General features: G+C 36.1%; 1 protein-coding gene across 3 annotated transcripts in view; it reads left to right on the top strand.

The window, feature by feature from the left end:
- The window catches only part of LOC109262292 (disintegrin and metalloproteinase domain-containing protein 5-like), a 134,262-nt gene that overhangs the window by 22,830 nt on the left and 87,117 nt on the right, over positions 1–24,315 (top strand). The gene's annotated exons all lie outside the window — the stretch shown is intronic.

Raw genomic sequence — 24,315 nt, 5'->3', positions numbered from 1 at the left:
CTAAGTACTGTAATTAAAAACCAAAGGTAAAGATTAATTAAAAGAAAGACAAATATTATCATGCAAGACACCTGAATGCACATTTTCTATCTAAAACTGACATATGTAAAATATGGTACAAAATGAAAGTAAAAGACTTCAAAAGTATATAATAAAAATGAAAATTCTAAAAACTTGTTTTAACTAGATTAATATCAGACAAAGTAGACTTCAAGATAAGCATAAGTTATCTATTACTGCATAGAAAATCACTCCAAAATTTAGTGGCTTAAACCAATGACCATTTATTTGGTTGGGAGCCCAGAGACCTTTTTGGGTTTATATTAATCTCAAATCTTTTTAACTAATCTGGTAGTCTTTTATTGATACAGCTATCTTAAAAACTGTGGGCTTTCTTTCTTTTCTTTTTACAGGATTCCTTTTTAGGCAGTTTCCTCACAGAGAAAATATTCTTCATTAATATTTAAAAGTGCATTAGGGATACACTTAAAAGGTATCAGCTAGTTAGTTAAGTAAAATTTCCATTGCTGTGTGGTTACCAGTGGCAGGTATGAGGATTGACTGTGGCCTTGGTGAAGTTCAGTGAGGAGTTTGCTAAGGAAGTTCCCTGGTGCTCTTGAAATAGTCCAGCAGTGTGAAATTACCCATTTCTCTAATTGTTTTCAAGTGAATAAGTACAGAGTTTATTGTGTTTCATAGTAAACTAGATTTGGCAGTTACAAGTACATAATTTGGAGTCAGATCTAGCATTGAATCCTAGTTTTCTTTATTCTTTTTTTTATTGTGGTAAAAAGCATATGCCATTAAATTTACTATCCTAACTATTTTTAAACATACAGTTTGGCAGTATTGAGTATATTCACATTGTTGTTCAATAGCTCTCTAGAACCTTTGTATCCTGAAAACCAAAACTCTATGCCCTTTAAAGACTAATTTCCTCTGCCCATCCCAGGCCTTGGTGAACACCTTTCTACATTCAGTTGCTATGATTTTTACTACTTTAGATAATTCATATGAGTGGAATCATAAAGTATTTGAACTTCTCTGACTGCTTTATTATACTTAGCATAATGTCCTCAAGTTTCATCCATGTCGTAGCATGTGACAGGACATTTTTCCTTTTTAATGCTGTGTGGTATTCCATTGCATGTATATACTACATTTTTTTTTACCCAGTCCTCTGTTCATGGACATTTGGGTTTCTACTACCTTCAGTCTATTGTGAATAATGCTGGAGGGAACATGAATTTGTAAATATCTCTTTGAGACTTTGCTTTGGATTTTTTTTTTTGGCATATATCCAGAAGCTGGATTGTTAAAACATATGTTAATTCTATGGTTAATCTATGAGGAACTGCCATACTGTTTTCTATTATTAATATTTACACTATTAAATAATTTTAAAATTGTTTTTTGTTGAGTTATAGGAATTCTTTATATATCCTAGATACTAACTTCTTATCAGATATGTGGTTTGCAAATGCTTTCTCCCATTCTGAAGGTTGCCTTTTCACTCTGTTGATTGTTTTCTTTGAGGCACAAAAGCTAAGTTTAATGTAATACCATTTGTTTATTTTTACTTTTGTTGCCTCTGCTTTTGGTGTGAGATCTAAGAAATCATTGTCAAATCCAATGTCCTGAAGATCTCTCCTGTGCTTTTTTTCTAGGAGCTTTATAATTTTAGGTCTTACATCTACATCTGTAATTAATTTCAGTTAACTTTTATATATGATTTAAAGTAAGGATCCAACTTCATTCTTTTGCATGTAGATATACAGTTTTTCCAGTGACATTTGTGAAAGACATGACCCATTTTCCACTCTGTATCTTGGCACCCATGTTAAAAATCATTTGGTCATATACTCAGGGCTTTGTTTTTGGGTGCTCTAGTCTATTCCATTGATCCACATATATGTCTTTATGCCAGTACCATATAGTGTTGGTTACTTTTGCTTTGTAGTATGCTTTGAAATTAGGAGGTGAGACATTCTGGCATTCCTCTTTTAGGATGTTTTTTCTATTTCTTCAAAATAGGCCATTGGGATTTTGATAGGGATTGCATTGAATCTGTAGATAGCTTTGGCTAATTTGGGTATTTTAACGCTATGAAGTCTTCCAACTCACAAACATGAGATATCTTTCCATTTGTTTGTATATTCTTTGATTTCTTTTACCAGTGTCTTTAGTTTTCATTGTGCAAATACTTCACTTCATTGGTTAAGTCTATTATTAAGTATCTCTTCCTTTTTGATGCTATAGTAAAAGGGAACATTTTCTTGATTCCTTTTTGTGATTGGTCATGGTAGTATATTGGAACAACTGATTTTTGTGTGCTGATTTTATATCCTGTAACTGCTGAAATTGTTTCCTAGCTTTAACAAAAAAATTTTTTGGTAGAATCTATAGGGCTTTCTATGTATAAAATCATATTGGTGAACAGAGATAATTTTACTTATTTATTTCTAATTTGAATACCTTTTTTTCTTTGACTTCTCTGATTGCTATAGTTAGGACCTCTAATACTATGTTGAATAGTGTGGTGAGGGTGTGCATGGTTGATTTGTTCCTGTTATTAGAAAAAAAGCTGTCAGTCTTTCACTGTTGAGAGTGATATTAGCTGTGATCATATATGGCTTTTATTATGTTGAAGTACTTTCCTTATATTATTAGTTTGTTGGGTGTTTTTGTCATGAAATAGTGCTGAATTTTGACACTATTTTTGGCATCAGTTGAAATGATCATGTGGGTTTTTTTGTCCTTCATTTTGTTAATGTGTAGTATTACATTGATTTTTTGATGTGTAGAACCATTCTTACATTCCAGGTAGAAACCCCACTTGGTAATAGTGAATGATCCTTTTATTAGCTGTTGAATTCATTTTGATGAAAGAATACCATTTTGATGGTATTTTACTAGTGATTTTTGCTTCAATATTCACCAAAGATATTGGTTTCTATTTTTCTTTCCTTGCAGTGTCTTTATCTGGCTTCGGTATTGGGATAATGCTGACCTCACAGAATGAGTTTGGAAGTTTTCTTGCCTCTGTAATTCTTAGAAATAGCTTGAGGAGGATTAGCGTTAATTTTTCTTTAAATGTTTGGTAGAATTCTCTAGTGAATTCATTTAGTCCTGAGCTTTGTTTTGAGAATTTTTTGTGGATTTTCCAGTTTCCCTTCTATTGATTTATAGTTTCATTTTATTGTGGTCAGAGAGCATACTTGGTATTGTTTCTGTCTTCTTAAATTTGTTAAGCCTTGTTTTGTGGCCTAACATGTAGTCTATTTTGCAAATTGTTCAATGTGTCCTTTAGAAGAATGTATATGCTACTGTTAAGTGTTCTGTATATGTCTGTTAGGTCAACTGGTTTATAAAAAGTCTTCTTTTTCCTTATTGATTTCAGTCTGGTTGTTCTAGCTATAACTTGATCATGATGAATATTTTAATGTGCTGCTGAATTTGGTTTGCTAGTCTTTTATTGACAATTTTCCATCAATGTTCATCGGGAATATTGGCCTGTACTTTTCTTTCTTATAGCATCTTTTTCTGGCTTTGCTATCAGGGTAATGCTGGCTTCATAAAATGACTTTGGGCGTATTCCAACATCTTTGATTTTTTTTTTTTTTGGCAGATTTTGAGAAGAATTGGTGTTACTTATTTAACTATTTGGTAAAATTCACCAGTGAGGTCCTCTAGTCCTGAGCTTTTCTTCATTGGGACATTAAAAAAATATTAATTCAATTTCCTTCCTAGTAATTGCTCTATTCATTTATTTTATTTCTTCTTGATTAAGTCTTGGTGGGTTGTATTTTTTTTTATTGAAGTATAGTTGACATACAATGCTATGTTAGTTTCAGATATATAACATAGGTATTGGACAATTTTATATATTACACAGTACTCACTACGTTAAGTGTAGTTACCATCTGTCACCATACAAAGCTATTATAGTACTATTGACTATATTCTCTATGTTGTGTTTTCATCCCCACGACTTATTTTATAAATGGAATTTTATACCTCTTAATCTGCTTCTTATACTCTGCCCATCTACTTGACCCTCCTCCTTTTTTTTCAGTTTTGTTCTCTGTATTTATGAGTCTATTTATGTTTTTGTTTATTTGCTCATTTATTTTTTATTTTAGATTCCTCATATGAATGAAATCATGTAGTATTTGTCTTTCTCTGTCTGACTTATTTCACTTAGTATTATATCCTGTAGGTCTACCCATGTTGTCATGAATAGCAAGATTTCATTGTTGTTGTTTTTTTAATGACTGAATAATATTCCATTGTTTATATATACCACATCTTCTTTATCCATTCATCTTTCAATGGACATTTGGGTTGCTTCCATATCTTAGCTATTGTAAATAATGCTGCAATGAACATAAGAGTGCATATGTGTTTTCAAATTAGTGATTTCATTTTTTTCTGGCTAAATAATCAGCAGTGGAATTACTAGATTATAATTGGTATTTCTGTTTATAATTTTTTGAGAAACATCCATACTGTTTTGCAGAGTGGCTGCATCCATTTACATCTTTTCAGGTTCTTTGCTGTTTTTAAATCAGATTATTTGTTTTTTGATGTTGAGGTGTGTGATTTCTTTATATATTTTGGATATTAACCCCTTATTGGATATATCATTTGGAAATATCTTTTATATTTTAGTAGGTTGCCTCTTCATTTTGGTAATGGTTTCCTTTGTTACCTTCGTATTTTGATATGATCCAAAAACTGTATTTTTGCTTTTGTTTCACTTTCCTGGGAGACATATATAGAAATATGTTGCTAAGGTTGATATCCAGAGATTACTGCCTATATTTTTTTTCCAGGAGTTTTATAATTTCATGCCTTACATTTAAGTCTTTAATATTTTTGAGTTTATTTTTGTATATTTTTATTTATGTATATGGTGTAAGAAAGTGGCCTAGTTTCTTTCTTTTTTAAAAACAAATATTTATTTATTTTGAGAGTGTGAGCATGAGCAGGGAAGGGGCGAGCAAGGGAGAGAGAGAATCCCAAACAGGCTCCATGCTGTCAGCACTGAGCCCAATCTCAGCCCAATCTCACGAACCGTGAAATCATGTCCTGAGCTAGGATCAAGAGTTGTATGCTTAACAACTTCGCTATCCAGGCACCCCAAAAGTGGTCTAGTTTCATTCCTTTTTCATGTAGCTGTCTAGTTTTAGACATTATTGACTGAGGAAACTGCTTTTTCCCTGTTGCATATTCTTGCCTTTTGTGTTGTAGATTAATTGACCGTATAATTATGGGTTTATTTCTGGGTTTTCTTTTCTGTTCCATTGATCTATGGGTCTGTTTTTGTTCCAGTACCATATTGTTTTGATTACTATAGCTTTGTAGTATAGCTTTAAATCTGGGGTTGTGATACATCCATCTTTGTTCTTTTTTCTCAAGATTGCTTTGGCTGTTTGGAGTGTTTTGTGGTTCCAGACAAATATTATTTGTTCTAGTACTGTAAAAAATATTATTGGTAATTTGACAGGGATTCCATTGAATCTGTAGGTTGTTTTGGGTAGTATGGACATTTCAACAATATTAATTCTTCTAGTCCAAGAGCATGGTATGGTATATCTTTCTATTTATTTGTGTCATCTTCAATATCTTCATCAGTGTCTTATAGTTTTCAGAGTACAGGTCTTTCTCTTATCCTTAAGTAGTTTGTTATTCTTTCCCCAAGTTTTAATTTAAATTGCAGTTAGTTAACTTATCAGTGTAATATTAGTTTCAGGTGTAGAATTCAGTGATTCATTACTTACATACAACACTCAGTGCTCGTCACAACCAGTGCCCTCCTTAATGCACATCACCAGTTTAACCCATCCCCACACCAACCTCCCCTCCAGCAACCCTAGTTTGTTATCTGTACTTAAGAGTCTGTTTTATGGTTTGTCTTTCTCTTTTTTCCTATGTTTATTTGTTTTGTTTGTTAAATTCCATGTGAGTGAAGTCATAAGGTATTTGTCATTCTCTGACTGACTTATTTAGCTTAGCACAATACATTTTAGCTCCATCCATGTCATTGCAAATTAATGATTTGCATAAAATAAATAAATAATGATATTTTATGGCTGAGTAATATTCCATTATATATCTGTACCACATCTTCTTTATCCATTCATCAGTCAGTGGACATTTGAGCTCTTTCCATAATTTGGCTATTGTTGATAATTCTGCTATAAAGATCAGGATGCTTGTGTCCCTTCAAATAAGTATTTTTGTATCCTTTGGTTAAATACCTAGTAGTGCAATTGCTGGATTGTAGGGTAGTACTGTTTTTAACTTTTTGAGGACTCTATTACTGTTTTCCAGAGTGGCTGCATGAGTTTGCATTCCCACCAACATTGCAAGAGAGTTCCCCTTTCTCCACATCCTCACCAATATATGTTGTTTCTTATGTTATTAATTTTAGCTACTCTGACAGATGTGAGATGGTATCTCATCGTGGTTTTGATATGTATTTCCATGATGATGAGCAATATTGAGCATCATTCATGTGTCTGTTAGCCATCTGTATGTCTTCTTTGGAAAATGTCTATTCATGTCCTCTACTCATTTCTTAACTGGATTGTTTCTTGGGTGTCGAATTTGATAAGTTCTTATAGATTTTGGATACTAACCCTTTATCATATATGTCATTTGCACATATCTTCTCCCATTCTCTAGGTTGCCTTTTAATTTTGTTGATGGTTTCCTTCACTGTGCAGAACCTTTTTATCTTAATGAAGTCTCAGTAGTTCATTTTTGCTTTTGTTTCCCTTGCTTCTGGAGACATATCTGGTAAGAAGTTGCTGTGGCTGATGTCAAAGAGGTTGCTGCCTGTGTTCTCACATTTAGGTCTTTCATCCATTGTGAATTTACTTGTCTGTATGGTATAAGAAAATGGTCTAGTTTCATTCTTCTGCATGTCATTGTCCAGTTTTCCCAACACCATTTGTTGAAGAGGCTGTCTTTTTTTCTGTTGTGTAGAAGATGAATTGACAATATAGCTGTAGGTCCATTTCTGGGTTTTCTTTTCTGTTCCTTTGATCTCTCTGTCTGTTTTTGTGTCAGTGCCATACTGTATTGATCACTATATCTTTGTAATATAAATTGTAATATAAGTAATATAAGTTGAAGTCTGGAATTGTGATGCCTCCAGCTTTGCTTTTCTTTTTCAAGATTGCTTTGTGGTTCCATACAAACTTTAGGATTATTTGTTTTAGCTCTGTGAAAAATGCTGTTGGTATTTTGATGGGGATTACAATAAATGGGTAGATTGCTTTGGGTGGTATAGACATTTAACAATGTTAACTCTTCATCTTTCCTATTTTGAATGACAGCCTTGCTGGATAAAGTATTCTTGGCTGCATATTTTTCCCATTCAGGATGGTGAATATATCATGCTACTCCCTTCTGGCCTGCCACATTTCTCTGGGGAGATCAGGTACTAACCTTATTTGTCTTCCCTTATAAGTTAGTGACTTCTTTTGTCTTTCTGATTTTAGGATTTTTTTCCTTTTCTCTATGTTTTGCAAATGTAACTAGGATGTCTTAGTGTTGGCATGCTTTTATTGATTTGTATGGGAGTTCTCCTGGATTTGAATGTCTGTTTTCTTTCCCAGATTAGGGGTGTTTTCAGCTGTAATTTCTTTCAAAGTTTGAAATTATTTATTTGATTATAGACAGATGGACAATATAGGGTCTGAAAGACAGTCTGCAAAACACACTTGAAAATTGTTTAGCATCCAGTTTTTCCCTTGCTCAATTATTCAAGTGCAAAGAAATTGTATGGGACATAAAGTAACAAAATCAGATACAAATTAAGAGATAAGACTTCTTGATTTTATATATATATATCCATATATATATATATATAATAGTTTTAAATTTAAATTCTATTTAGTTAAATTACATATACGTATATATGTATACGTATATATATACGTATATATACGTATGTGTGTGTATGTGTACACACACACACACATATATGACTTCTTTTTTTAAATTTATTATTATTTTTTTAATATATGAAATTTAATGTCAAATTGGTTTCCATACAACACCCAGTGCTCATCCCAAAAGGTGCCCTCCTCAATACCCATCACCCACCCTCCCCTCCCTACCACCCCCCATCAACCCTCAGTTTGTTCTCAGTTTTTAACAGTCTCTTATGCTTTGGCTCTCTCCCACTCTAACCTCTTTTTTTTTTTTTCCTTCCCCTCCCCCATGGGTTTCTGTTACGTTTCTCAGGATCCACATAAGAGTGAAACCATATGGTATCTGTCTTACTCTGTATGGCTTATTTCACTTAGCATCACACTCTCCAGTTCCATCCACGTTGCTACAAAAGGCCATATTTCATTCTTTCTCATTGCCACGTAGTATTCCATTGTGTATATAAACCACAATTTCTTTATCCATTCATCAGTTGATGGACATTTAGGCTCTTTCCATAATTTGGCTATTGTTGAGAGTGCTGCTATAAACATTGGGGTACAAGTGCCCCTATGCATCAGTACTCCTGTATCCCTTGGGTAAATTCCTAGCAGTGCTACTGCTGGGTCATAGGGTAGATCTATTTTTAATTTTCTGAGGAACCTCCACACTGCTTTCCAGAGCGGCTGCACCAATTTGCATTCCCACCAACAGTGCAAGAGGGTTCCCATTTCTCCACATCCTCGCCAGCATCTATAGTCTCCTGATTTGTTCATTTTGGCCACTCTGACTGGCGTGAGGTGATATCTGAATGTGGTTTTGATTTGTATTTCCCTGATAAGGAGCGACGTTGAACATCTTTTCATGTGCCTGTTGGCCATCCGGATGTCTTCTTTAGAGAAGTGTCTATTCATGTTTTCTGCCCATTTCTTCACTGGGTTGTTTGTTTTTCGGGTGTGGAGTTTGGTGAGCTCTTTATAGATTTTGGATACTAGCCCTTTGTCCGATGTGTCATTTGCAAATATCTTTTCCCATTCCGTTGGTTGCCTTTTAGTTTTGTTGGTTGTTTCCTTTGCTGTGCAGAAGCTTTTTATCTTCATAGGGTCCCAGTAATTCACTTTTGCTTTTAATTCCCTTGCCTTTGGGGATGTGTCGAGTAAGAGATTGCTACGGCTGAGGTCAGAGAGGTCTTTTCCTGCTTTCTCCTCTAAGGTTTTGATGGTTTCCTGTCTCACATTCAGGTCCTTTATCCATTTTGAGTTTGTTTTTGTGAATGGTGTGAGAAAGTGGTCTAGTTTCAACCTTCTGCATGTTGCTGTCCAGTTCTCCCAGCACCATTTGTTAAAGAGACTGTCTTTTTTCCATTGGATATTCTTTCCTGCTTTGTCAAAGATGAGTTGGCCATACATTTGTGGGTCTAGTTCTGGGGTTTCTATTCTATTCCATTGGTCTATGTGTCTGTTTTTGTGCCAATACCATGCTGTCTTGATGATGACAGCTTTGTAGTAGAGGCTAAAGTCTGGGATTGTGATGCCTCCTGCTTTGGTCTTCTTCTTCAAAATTACTTTGGCTATTCGGGGCCTTTTGTGGTTCCATATGAATTTTAGGATTGCTTGTTCTAGTTTTGAGAAGAATGCTGGTGCAATTTTGATTGGGATTGCATTGAATGTGTAGATAGCTTTGGGTAGTATTGACATTTTGACAATATTTATTCTTCCAATCCATGAGCAGGGAATGTCTTTCCATTTCTTTAAATCTTCTTCAATTTCCTTCATAAGCTTTCTATAGTTTTCAGCATACAGATCTTTTACATTTTGGTTAGATTTATTCCTAGGTATTTTATGCTTCTTGGTGCAATTGTGAATGGGATCAGTTTCTTTATTTGTCTTTCTATTGTTTCATTGTTAGTGTATAAGAATGCAACTGATTTCTGCACATTGATTTTGTATCCTGCAACTTTGCTGAATTCATGTATCAGTTCTAGCAGACTTTTGGTGGAGTCTATAGGATTTTCCACGTATAATATCATGTCATCTGCAAAAAGCGAAAGCTTGACTTCATCTTTACCAATTTTGATTCCTTTGATTTCCTTTTGTTGTCTGATTGCTGATACTAGAACTTCCAGCACTATGTTAAACAACAGCGGTGAGAGTGGACATCCCTGTCGTGTTCCTGATCTCAGGGAAAAAGCTCTCAGTTTTTCCCCATTGAGGATGATGTTAGCTGTGGGCTTTTCATAAATGGCTTTTATGATATTTAAGTATGTTCCTTCTATCCCGACTTTCTCAAGGGTTTTTATTAAGAAAGGGTGCTGGATTTTGTCAAAGGCCTTTTCTGCATCGATTGACAGGATCATATGGTTCTTCTCTTTTTTTTTCTTAATGTGATGTATCACGTTGATTGATTTGCGAATGTTGAACCAGCCCTGCATCCCAGGAATGAATCTCACTTGATCATGGTGAATAATTCTTTTTATATGCTGTTGAATTCGATTTGCTAGTATCTTATTGAGAATTTTTGCATCCATATTCATCAGGGATAATGGCCTGTAGTTCTCTTTTTTTACTGGGTCTCTGTCTGGTTTAGGAATCAAAGTAATACTGGCTTCATAGAATGAGTCTGGAAGTTTTCCTTCCCTTTCTATTTCTTGGAATAGCTTGAGAAGGATAGGTGTTATCTCTGCTTTAAACGTCTGGTAGAACTCCCCTGGGAAGCCATCTGGTCCTGGACTCTTATTTGTTGGGAGATTTTTGATGACTGATTCAATTTCTTCGCTGGTTATGGGTCTGTTCAAGCTTTCTATTTCCTCCTGATTGAGTTTTGGAAGAGTGTGGGTGTTTAGGAATTTGTCCATTTCTTCCATGTTGTCCAATTTGTTGGCATATAATTTTTCATAGTATTCCCTGATAATTGTTTGTATCTCTGAGGGATTGGTTGTAATAGTCCCATTTTCATTCATGATTTTATCTATTTGGGTCATCTCCCTTTTCTTTTTGAGAAGCCTGGCTAGAGGTTTGTCAATTTTGTTTATTTTTTCAAAAACCAACTCTTGGTTTCATTGATCTGCTCTACAGTTTTTTTAGATTCTATATTGTTTATTCTGCTCTGATCTTTATTATTTCTCTTCTTCTGCTGGGTTTAGGCTGCCTTTGCTGTTCCGCTTCTATTTCCTTTAGGTGTGCTGTTAGATTTTGTATTTGGAATTTTTCTTGTTTCTTGAGATAGGCCTGGATTGCAATGTATTTTCCTCTCAGGACTGCCTTCGCTGCGTCCCAAAGCATTTGGATTGTTGTGTTTTCATTTTTGTTTGTTTCCATATATTTTTTAATTTCTTCTCTAATTGCCTGGTTGACCCACTCATTCTTTAGTAGGGTGTTCTTTAACCTCCATGCTTTTGGAGGTTTTCCAGACTTTTTCCTGTGGTTGATTTCAAGCTTCATAGCATTGTGGTCTGAAAGTATGCATGGTATAATTTCAATTCTTGTAATCTTATGAAGGGCTGTTTTGTGACCCAGTATATGATCTATCTTGGAGAATGTTCCATGTGTACTCGAGAAGAAAGTATATTCTGTTGCTTTGGGATGCAGAGTTCTAAATATATCTGTCAAGTCCATCTGATCCAATGTATCATTCAGGGCCCTTGTTTCTTTATTGACCGTGTGTCTAGATGATCTATCCATTTCTGTAAGTGGGGTGTTAAAGTCCCCTGCAATGACCACATTCTTATCAATAAGGTTGCTTATGTTTGTGAGTAAGTGTTTTATATATTTGGGGGCTCCGGTATTCGGCACATAGACATTTATAATTGTTAGCTCTTCCTGATGGATAGACCCTGTGATTATTATATAATGCCCTTCTTCATCTCTTGTTACAGCCTTTAACTTGAAGTCTAGTTTGTCTGATATAAGTATGGCTACTCCAGCTTTCTTTTGGCTTCCAGTAGCATGCTAAATAGTTCTCCATCCCCTCACTCTCAATCTAAAGGTGTCCTCAGATCTAAAATGAGTCTCTTGTAGACAGCAAATAGATGGGTCTTGTTTTTTTATCCATTCTGATACCCTATGTCTTTTGGTTGGCGCATTTAGTCCATTTACATTCAGTGTTATTATAGAAAGATATGGGTTTAGAGTCATTGTGATGTCTGTATGTTTTATGCTTGTAGTGATGTCTCTGGTACTTTGTCTCACAGGGTCCCCCTTAGGATCTCTTGTAGGGCTGGTTTAGTGGTGACGAATTCCTTCAGTTTTTGTTTGTTTGGGAAGACCTTTATCTCTCCTTCTATTCTAAATGACAGACTTGCTGGATAAAGGATTCTCGGCTGCATATTTTTTTTGTTTAGCACACTGAAAATATTGTGCCAATCCTTTCTGGCCTGCCAAGTTTCAAAAGAGAGATCAGTCACGAGTCTTATAGGTCTCCCTTTATATGTGAGGGCACGTGTATCCCTTGCTGCTTTCAGAATTTTCTCTTTATCCTTGTATTTTGCCAGTTTCACTATGATATGTCGTGCAGAAGATTGATTCAAGTTATGTCTGAAGGGAGTTCTCTGTGCCTCTTGGATTTCAATGCCTTTTTCCTTCCCCAGTTCAGGGAAGTTCTCAGCTATAATTTCTTCAAGTACCCCTTCAGCACCTTTCCCTCTCTCTTCCTCCTCTGGGATACCAATTATGCATATATTATTTCTTTTTAGTGTATCACTTAGTTCTCTAATTTTCCCCTCATACTCCTGGATTTTTTTATCTCTCTTTCTCTCAGCTTCCTCTTTTTCCATAACTTTATCTTCTAGTTCACCTATTCTCTCCTCTGCCTCTTCAATCCGAGCCGTCGTGGTTTCCATTTTGTTTTGCATTTCGTTTAAAGCGCTTTTCAGCTCCTCGTGACTGTTCCTTAGTCCCTTGATCTCTGTAGCAAGAGATTCTCTGCTGTCCTCTATACTGTTTTCAAGCCCAACGATTAATTTTATGACTATTATTCTAAATTCACTTTCTGTTGTATTATTTAAATCCTTTTTGATCAGTTCATTAGCTGTTGTTATTTCCTGGAGATTCTTCTGAGGGGAAGTCTTCTGTTTGGTCATTTTGGATAGTCCCTGAAGTGGTGAGGACCTGCAGGGCACTTCCCCTGTGCTGTGGTGTATAACTGGAGTTGGTGGGTGGGGCCGCAGTCAGACCTGATGTCTGCCCCCAGCCCACCGCTGGGGCCACAGTCAGACTGGTGTGTGCCTTCTCTTCCCCTCTCCTAGGGGCGGGATTCACTGTGGGGTGGCGTGGCCCGTCCGGGCTACTTGTGCACTGCCAGGCTTGTGGTGCTGGGGATCTGGCGTATTAGCTGGGGTGGGTAGGCAAGGTGCACGGGGGCAGGAGGGGCAGGCTTAGCTCTCTTCTCCTTAGGTGATCCACTTCAGGAGGGGCCCTGTGGCAGCGGGAGGGAGTCAGATCTGCTGCCGGAGGTTTGGCTCCGCAGAAGCACAGAGTTGGGTGTTTGCACGGAGCGAGCAAGTTCCCTGGCAGGAACTGGTTCCCTTTGGGATTTTGGCTGGGGGATGGGCGGGGGAGATGGTGCTGGCGAGTGCCTTTGTTCCCCGCTTAGCTGAACTCTGTTGTCTGGGGGCTCAGCAGCTCTCCTTCCCTTTGTCCTCTAGCCTTCCCGCTTTCTGAGCAGAGCTGTTAACTTATGACCTCCCAGACGCTAAGTCGCGCTTGCTGTTGGAACACAGTCTATCAGGCCCCTCCGCTTTTGCCAGCCAGACTCGGGGGCTCTGCTTGGCCGGCGAGCCGCCCTCCACCCCGGCTCCCTCCCGCCAGTCCGTGGAGCGCGCACCGCCTCGCTGCCCTTTCTACCCTCTTCCGTGGGCCTCTCGTCTGCGCCTGGCTCTGGAGACTCCATTCTGCTAATCCTCTGGTGGTTTTCTGGGTTATTTATGCAGGTGTAGGTGGAATCTAAGTGATCAGCAGGACGCGCGGTGAGCCCAGTGTCCTCCTACGCCACCATCTTCCCTCTACTCTCTTCAGCTGTAATTTCTTAAAATACCCCTCTGTACCCTTTTCTGTGTCTTCATCTTCTGAGACACTTATAATAGGAATGTTATTATGCTTTATGTAGTTACTCTATTCCCTAAATCTATATTTGTGATCTAATATTTTTCTTTCCCTCTTCATTTCAGCTTCATTATTTTCCATAATTTTGTCTTTATATCACTTATTCATTCATCTGCTTCTTCCACCCTTATGGTCTTTACTTCCTGGACGTTCTGAATCTTGGTTATTGCACTTCTCTTTTTGGCTTACTTTTTAGGTCTTTTATCTCTGTGGTAAGGGATTACCTGGTGTCTTCTATGTTTTTATCAAGCCCAGCTAGTATCCTTATGATTGTTGCTTTCGATTTTCCATATGGCATTTTACTTATATTTGTTTTGAGTAGATCCCTGGCTGTGACCTTTTCTTTCATTTGGGATGAATTCCTCCATCTTGGCATTTTGTCTAGGTCTCTATCTTCTTTTGTGTGTTAGGAAAGTGTGTTATGTTTCCTGCTCCTGAGAGTAGTGGCTATATTATGAAGGGATTCTACACTGTTGGGGGCCTGGCACTTCAAGAATTGTCTCTGGTATGTGCTGTGTGCACTCTGTTGCTGTGTTTTGCCTGCTCTTTCCCTCAAGTCAGTCCTCTGCAGAGTTTCTCCTTGCCTGCAGTGGGAGTATTTGGACCTTGTTTACTGTGTGGCAAGTTTAACTAGGTGTGCTCTGGTCTGCTTGTTTAAAGAGATTTGATGCTATTTGCATTAGAGCTGAAGCTTTGCATAACTCATGGTGCATTGGGTGGTGTTTGTGCTGGCCTTCTGGGAGACGGGACTGCTGCTCTGATTTTCAGGCACATTTGCCCAAGAAAAACAGCATCTGTAGAGTGCAGGGGGCTGGGGCTTGGTGTAAGTAGTTTAGGCCACCACTTTTGGCAGAGTGCTGGTTACTGAAGTTAGTTTATGCTAAGGTGTGGGGAAGGCAAATGGCTCCACCCAGCTTCCTTGTTTCCAGAGAGGGAAGTTCGTGCCTGCTGCTTTCTGGGAAGCCCTTCCAGAAGAGTGAATAACCTCTTTTGGTGTATCCCAGGCATGCTTCAGATTGTTGCCTTTACACTGTCTGTGTCCAGGCTGCCTGCCTGCCTGGCAGTGCAGTACACCGTGGGCTCTATTGAAGGCAGGATGGCTGAGTTTTAAAACTGCACACTTTAGGGGCTTAGTATTGTGGGGACATGTACTGGTTCTCTGGGGGAGGGTCTCACCATGCTGGGACTGATGCAGGTTTGATACAGAATGGAAGTTGCACCAAAGCTCATGAGTGTTGAGTTTGGAGTAAAACACATCAAAGAGCCAGTGTCCAGGTTAGCTGCCTTCAGCAGGTGTCTCTGCATCCCTACTGAGGGGTGAGGGAGGGAAATGTTGCCTGCTGACTCTTTTGTCCCCAGAGAGACAGTGCCACCTCTCCCATATGTACTCCAACAAGGGGAAACTGTCTCTCACAGTGTCCCAGGGGATCCTCAGATTGCACTATCTGTCCCTCTTCTATCTGCCTTTGTTCTCCATATGAGCAGTGCAGCACTCTCAGGGCTCCACACTGGCCATTCTGTGGACCTCTAAAACTCTAGTCTTTGAGCCCTGCTGGGTGTAAAAACACAAAAATCAGCCCCTCTTGTTTTCCCACTCAGTGGCTTTGGAGAAATGTTTTCCTTGTGCAACCCCCTATGCACTCCTCTCTCGCTCTCTCTCTTCTTCTCTCTCTCTCTTTCTCTTTCTAAATCTCACCTCTCTCTGTGATCAGGGATCCCTCCCCTGCACAGAACTCATGATCTGTTTTCCTCAAACTAATATGCTGTTAGTCTATTTGGTAGATCTTTAGGTTTTCTCCAGAGATTATCATGTCTTCTGCAAATAGTGACAGTCTTACTTCTTCCTTACCAATTTGGATGCCTTTTATTTCTTTTTTTTTATCTGATTGCTGTGGCTAGGACCTCCAGTGCTCTGTTTATTAAAAGTGGCAAGAATGGACATCTTTGTCTTGTTTCTGATGTTAGAAAAAATCTTTCAGTTTTTCATCGAGTCTGACAATAGCTGTGAGTTTTCATATTTGGTCTTTATTATGTTGAGATATGTTCCCTCTAATCCCACTTTTCTGAGAGTTTCTATCATTAATGTTGAATTTTGTCATGTGCTTTTCCTTCATCTATTAGAATATTGTATGGTTTTTATCTTTCATTTTGTTAATGTAGTGTGTCATGCTGATTGATTTGATTTGTAGATCAACCACCCTTTTACCACTGTAATAAATCCCATTTGATTATGGTGAGTGATCCTTCTAATGTATTCTTGAATTCAGTTTGCTAATATTTGTTGAAGATTTTTGCATCTAAATTCATCAGGGATATTGACCTGTAGTTTTTTATTTTTGTAATGTCTTTTGCTGGTTTTGATAGTAGGATAATGCCAGCCTTGAAGAATGAATTTAAAAGTATCCTTTTTCTTCTAGTTTTTAGAATAGTTTGAGAAGGAAAGGTATTAAATCTTTCAGTATTTGATAGAATTCACCTGTGAAGCCATCTGGTCTTTGACTTTTGTATGCTGGAAGTTTTGATTATTGAATCAATTTCATTACCAGCAATTGGTTTATTCGGATTTTGTATTTCTTCCTAATTCAGTTTTGGAAGATTGTATGCTTCTAGTTATTTATCCAGTTTTTCTAGGTTGTCAGATTTGTTGGCACATAACTTTGTAGTAGTCACTTATAATCCTATGTATTTCTATGGTGTAAGTTATTTCTCCTTATTTCTGTTTTTGTTTGAGTCCTCTCTCTTTTTTCTTAATGAGTCTGACTAAAGGTTTATCAATTTTGTTTATCTTTTAGGCTCTTTGTTTCATTGATCTTTTTCTTTAAATGTTTATTTCATTTATTTATGTTCTGATCTTTATTATTACCTTACTTCACCTAGTTTTGGGCTTTGTTCTTTTTTCCTTTAGGTGTAAGGATAGATTGTTTATTTGAAATTTTTCTTGTGTCTTGAGGTATGACTGAATTACTGTAAACCTCATTCTTTTATGGCTCTTGACTGTGCATGAAAAATTTTGAATCACTAGGTTTCCATTTTCATTTGTCTCCAGGTATTTTTAAAAATTTCCTCTTTGTTGGGGCACCTGATTGCCTCAGTTGGTTAAGTATCTGACTCTTGATTTCATTTCAGGTCATGATCTTGTGGTTCCTGAGTTTGAGCCCTGTGTTGGGCTCCAGGCTCACAGTGTGGAGCCTGCTTTGGATTCTCTCTCTCCATCTCTCTCATCCCCTTTCCCTACTTGTGTGCTCTTTCTCTCTCTCTCTCTCTCTCTCTCTCTCTCTCTCTCTCCAAATGAATAGACAAACCTACAAAAAATTTCCTATTTGTTTTCTTCATTGAAACATTTGGTACTTCCTAGAAATTTAGTAAGCCTCTATGCCTTTGTGTTTATCCAGTTTTTTCTTGTAATTGATTTCCACTTTTATGCCATTGTGATCATAAATGACACTTTATGTATAATTTTAGTCTTCTTAAATTTATTAATACTTGGTTTTTTTCCTAACATGTGATTTATCCTGGAGAATTTTCCATGTGCTCTTGAAAAGTATGTATTTGCTGGTTTTGGATTAAATATTCTGTATGTATCTGTTAATGTCTATGTGTAGGTTATATGGTCAAACATGTCATTCAAAGTCACTGTTCCCTTATTGATTTTCTACCTGGATGATCTATCCATTGATGTAAGTGGGGTGTTCAAGAATCCTGTTATTATTGTATTACTGTAAAATTCTCCCCTTGTGTCTGTTAATACCTGCTTTATATATTTAGGTGCTCCTATTTTGAGTGCACAGATATTTACAATTGTTATGTCCTCCTGTTGGATTGAACCCTTTATCATTATGTAACACCCTTCTTTGTGTCTTGTTAGTCTTTGTTTTAATGTCTGTTTTGTCTGATATAAGTATTGTGACCCTGGCTTTTTCTTCACTTCCATCTGCATAGAATATCTTTTTCATCCCTTCACTTTCAGTCCGTATGTGTTTTCAAGTCTAACACAAGTCTTTTCTAGGCAACCTATTAAAAAAAAACCTGTCAACCAAGAATATTATGACTGGACAAGCTGTCCTTGTCCTTCAGAAATGAAGCAGTGATAAAAACTTTCTTAAACAAACAAAAGCTGAGGGAATGTATCATGACTAGACCTGACATACAAGAAATGGTAAAGAGTTCTTTGAGTATCATTGGAAGCACACTAATTAGTGTAGCATTATAAAAACATATGAAGGTAGTATATAAAAATATCTGGTAATGATAAATATGTACTCAAAGTCAGATTTCCCAATGGTGATGTGTAATCAGTGTTTAGTTTAAAAATGAAAAACAAACATATCAGAAATAACTATAATAAAAATGCTTTTATTGGATACATAATATTAAAAATGTGTAAAGTGTAACATCAACAGCCTAAACTTCAAAGGAGAGAAGTAAAAGTATAAAGTTTAAGGATTTTATGAAAATCAAATTGTTATCAGTTTAAAATAGGATGTTAAAATTTTTACATACTTTATGTAAACTTCATGGTAACTGCAGGGGAAAAACATGTAGTAGTTACACAAAAGAACATGACAAAGAGGTCAAAGCATACTGATACCAAAAGTTATCAAATTAGAAAAGAAGACAGGAGAATAAGAAGCAAGGAACAGTGTATTTATAAAATAGCCAGAATGCCATTAATAAGAGGACAGTAGTAAGTCCTTACCTATCAATAATTACCTTAAATGTAAGTAGATTAAATTCTCCAATCAAAAGACATAGAATGCCTGAATGGATTTAAAAAAAAAAATCCAAGGATATTCTGCATATAAGTAACTTGCTTTAGCTTTAAACACATAGACCTACTGAAAAGATAGAAAAAGAAATTTGAAGTTAATGGTAACCCAAAACACAAGCAGGGTTATCAACATTATATCACAAAATAGAATTTAAACTAAAAATGGTAAAAATAGACAAAGAAGTTCATTATATAATAATCAAGGAGCCTATCTTCATTTTGTTCGTGCATTGTTTTCTTAATTTTAATTGGCTCTATGTTCTTGTGGTTTACTAAGCTTCTTTAAGGTGATTAAATTCTCTGACAGTTTATAGGTCTCTATTTCATTGTGGTCAGTAATTGGAGCTCTCTTAGTTTCCTTTGGTGGTGTCAAGTTTTCCTGATTTTTCATGATCCTTGATTCCTTATGTCAGTATCTGCCAATTTAAATAAGTGGTATTATTTTCTAGATTTTACAGGTTTGGTTTGGCAGAGATAGTAATTCACCATTCAGCTTAAATTGAACTCTGGGTGTGTCAGCTGGTATCATCCTTGGTCAGGTGGTGTTTGCTATCATGTCAGTTTTGGGGTGAGACTACTGATTGAGCTCTGAGGTTGAGGGTAGGTGCTGCTGGATAGGAATACTGGCTTAGTTCCTTGACCAAGTGAGGCTGTAGGATAGGTTCTGCAGTTGCCTGGATTATCTACTCCTGAAATCTAAGACTTCAGGACTAGGTCCATACTCAGCAGTAGGCAGGGTTATGAATTCATTCTTGTCCTGGTGTGGCAGCAGAACAAGCCCCATGGCTTCCACAGCTAATGTTTGTGGACCCAAGTTAGGCAGCACTACACACTGAATTTTCTGGCCAGATGGGACTATTTGTTTTGCTCTGCAGATGTGGAAGGCCACAGGCTATGTTTTCTGTTTAAGTGCTACTGTAAGCAGGGCTGTAGGATGCACTAAGTAGCATCCTATGTGCTCTGGTAGGTTCCTGGGTGGGTGGGATAAAGTTGTATTCCACAGTGTGCTGAGATATGAATTAGTGTCCATGCCTGGTACTATCCTCAATAGAGAACACGGTTCTGGCCTGTCTCTTGCTTGGGAATCAAATTAAGCAGAACTATGTACTAAATCCCTGGCCTGACAGACCACCATCCTACCTGTACAAATGGGTAGGACTACCAGCTGGGCTTTCTGTTTGAGTGTTGTAATTGGAGTTGCAAGATGGGATACACAGATTCCTCGAACTCTGATTAGGTTTCCTGCTCAGATGGGCTGGAGACTGTACTTGGCTTTGGGAAGGTCTATGAAGTAGTTTTCATGTCTGATTTTGGCTGCAGAACAGGCCCTCAAATAGAATGCTCTTTCTTTGTGGATCAAATCAGACAGAATTGCATCCTCAGCTCCTTGGCCAATGAGGACAGGACCATCATCTTGGCTCTGTAGATGCAGAGGCACTTGATAGGCTCTCCGTTGAAGTGTCTCTGTAATTGAGGCTGCAGAGTGAGCTACCAAGATTTCTGGGAACTCTAGTTAGGTTTTATTGTTGGCAGGGTTGGATGGAAGCTGTACTCAGCAATGGGCAAGGCTACAGATTGGCTTCACTATCTGGGAATATTATGTATTCAACATTATATATTAAATATCACTAGACATGAAATATAGATTAAATATATACAATATATTTAATATTATTGAATTAATGTTAAGTTTCTTGCACACAGGTGAAAATCCTTATTCTTAAGAACTACATGCTGAAGTGTTTGCAATTTAATATCAAATAGTCTAGCAAAATGGACAATGAATGCCCAGACCCACATGCATAGACACATATGATAAAGATATATATAAAGAAGTGTGTCTAACATTAATAGTAGATTAATCTAGGTGAAGGATAAATGGGTAGTCTTTGAATTTTAAATTTTCTGTAGGTTGAATTTTGTCACCATAAAAAGTAAGTGGTATTATCAAAATTAATGACTCCTTAGAATGGCTGAATTTTATTGTATGTAAATTATACCTCAATAAAGTCCTAAAAATTTTGGGGTAGAGTAACAACAAACAAACATTCATTTCAAGAAAATTATTTACACAGATTTTATCACTAAGTCAAAAAGAAAGAGAAATGCACTATTTCCTCTAATGACTTGGTAGGGTATTGGGTTTCATCATTTACATGATCATATTCAGCAAATCCCTAGTGAGAATTTATATTAAGCATTTCAAAAAAAAGAGTTGAATCCTAATAAGTCTTAAAATGTTTTTATTGTCACCTCACAAGGGGTTGAGGTCTTCTTATGTAGGTGAGTCCAGTTGATAAAAATGGAGAAACTTTTTTTACAATATTTAAACATATCTGAATATACAATCTTGAATGTATAACTTGGAAATCAGCACCAAAATATTCTCAGATAATATAGAAAAAGTCAAAAGAAAATACCATGAGGACATGAATAAGAAAAAGAAAATTATAGGTCAGCTTTATTGATTACAATATTGTGAGTGTGATAAATATCCCTTTCAAAGTACAGAGAATCTCAGATTATGTGACATTTATGAGACAGCTTAAACAAAATGGAAGTGTTAGGTATAAAACTTTTTTAATGTTTTATTGTTTTAATTTTATTCATTTATTTTTGAGAGAGAGAGAGAGAGCAGGGAAGGGGCAGAGAGAGAAGGAGAGAGAGAGAATCCCAAGCAGGCTCCATGCTGCCAGTGCAGAGCTTGATGCAGGGCCCGATTCAATGAACTGTGAGATCCTGACCTGAGTTGAAATCAAGAGTCAAGGTGACTCAACTGACTGAGCCACCCAGGCACCCCATTTTTAAAATGTTTTTTGTAAGTATAAAACATCATTATTATTATTTATTATTTTTTATGTATAGAATATTTTTTAAAAGACCATCAAAAATATGCCAGGATTGGCAATCAAAAGATAATGAAGGTGGTATTACTAACAGAAAAAGTAAAATTTAAGATACTTAAAGTAGAAGAATGAGGATATTTTATATTGAAAGCTATAATTCAAATTAAAGAGGCATTTCTTTTTTTTAATTTTTTTAATGTTTATTTACTTTTGAGAGAGAGAGAGAGAGAGAGAGACGGAGCACAAGTGGGGGAGGGGCAGAGAGAGAGACACACACACAGAATCCAAAGCAGGCTCCAGGCTCCAAGTTGTCAGCATAGAGCCCATCATGGGGCTTGAACCCACAAACCATGAGATCATGACCTGAGCTGAAGTCAGATGCTTAACGAACTGAACCATCTAGGCACCCCTAACAAAGCATTTCTAATGATGAATATTTAGTTGACGAGTTATGAAGAAACTATAAAAACAAAACCTCTGGAAATATTCAGAAGAAAGTAATAAATGTCAAAACTATAGTGGAGCACATTAAGGCATTTTTCTTAGCCTCTAACAGATAGAAAAAAATTTTAACATACAAAGATCAAATTATTTATCAACCAGCTTTACTTAACACTTAACCTTTGTACCTTATGAGTGAATGACACATACATTCAATGGTAGTCATTTCTAGGTCACAGGGAAAACAGTAATTTTGTAAAACTAAAAACTGACATGCCAAAACTCCATCATAATACACTAAAACAATAAGGAATAAAAAGAGATATAATAATAGAATGAAAAATTTTAAATATTACCATAAGTGACTTTTTCAAGGTGGAAACACAAAACTATATAGGCTATTTAGAAATTAATGAATTCCATACAATATTTAAAAATTTTGGAGCATATGTATCAGTCACAGCAAACTTGGTGGCGCTATGATAAAAAAAATCCTAATCGCTAAACACAGTTTATTTTTTGTTCATGCAACATCAGCCATGGGTCTGGGTGGCTCTTTGGGCAGCTGTCTTCCATGTGTTGGCTCAGCATTCCAGAATGTTTAGGTTTTTTGGCATTTCTACATTGATAGTTTTTTTTTCTCCCATTTTCTAAGTCAATAGAAGAACAGACCAGACAGACATGAGCCACAGTAGGGAAATACTTTCTCTCAGAAGTGACATTTATCACTTTTGTCTTCATTCCATTGTCCAAAGTGAACTGGCCTGCTTATATTTAGAAAGGAAGCATTCCTGGACTAGAAGAGAGCTGAATATTGGTTAAGAGGGAGAATGCCTACCACAGAGAATTGTACCAAGACTTAAGTTCTAAAACTGTAAAGCAAGAGGAATGTGAGGCGAGCAGGCAATAGTTAATAAGTTGAACCACAGGAACATTAAAATAAATAAGTAAATCTAAGAGCTGGTTATTGAAAAGAAAAATAAATGGGTAGAAAGTACTATTAAGCAAAAAGAAAAAAAAAACATGGTTTAGAAACGATCAAGATGATATAACTATGGCCTTGGAGAAGAGTAAAACAAACAAATGCAAATTTGATGAATTCTCCAAAGGAGATACGAATTTAAGTCAAATTCATCATGTTGTACACCTTAAACTTACATAATGTTATATATAAATTGTATCACAAAAAAGATGGAAAAAAAAAGAATTTTAATAGATTCAGTTGCCAGTGTTAGGTATAGATAGTTTTAAAGGAAAGTTTTTAAGTGTTTGGGAAAACATAGTTCATATACTACTACAATTTTAGGGTATATGAAAAACATACAACTTAATTTTAAGTAGTGCTATAATAATTACTAAGCAACATTCATTTGCTCCATTATGATAAAGTGTGTACACACATAAAAACACATGAGCAACATGTCCATATTAAAGCAGTATTAATTTTAATAGCATATTAATAGAATGTAATGTTTTGATCAAGGAATATGATGGCTTAGTGTTAAGTAATATATTAATGAAATGCATTGCATCAATAGGTCAGAAGACAAAAGTAATTATCAATCATTATCAAAATGCTGCTGATAAAAATTCAACTCCATTTTTAATAAAAATTTTAGTAAATAGGGAGATATATAAATAGTTTTTTCTCAACATGATCTAGAATACTCATAAACTGAATACCACCTAATGATGAAATTTATGAGGTTTTCCAATGAAAAATCCAGAGCAAAGCTCACAATGGTGATATCACCATTGTTGTTTAATATTGTCTTGGCATTTTTAGGCAGTTAGACATAGAAAGAGCTTATTGGTGATGAGAAAGAATATTTCCAAACACATTATCCAGAATCACTTTAAAAGTGAACCTCTCATTAACCTCCCCTCTTCATGCTTATATGTTTTGGTTTGTGATTACATGTTATTATTTTAGAATAAGTACATTTTAAAATACCACATCAAAAACTTATGATTAAATTTTCATAAGTAATAAGTAATGCTACAAGTTGAGTGCATTAAACATTAAAGTCATGTTATTAAATATTTTTATTTACTTATTACATACATTAAGTTATAAATTATTTTATTTAATTATATATTTTATATATATATATATTGATTTCCTAGATTTCAACTAGAATATAGTCCTGTGGCTACTTTCGAATAAAGCACATTGTATAGGTGAAAGGTATGTGATATTTTCTTGATGGCATCCATT

This window comes from Panthera pardus, unplaced genomic scaffold (assembly GCF_024362965.1).
Source record: "Panthera pardus isolate Hobbes unplaced genomic scaffold, ASM2436296v1 HiC_scaffold_13, whole genome shotgun sequence".
Taxonomy (NCBI): domain Eukaryota; kingdom Metazoa; phylum Chordata; class Mammalia; order Carnivora; family Felidae; genus Panthera; species Panthera pardus.
This window is presented reverse-complemented; position numbering and strand designations above follow the sequence as displayed.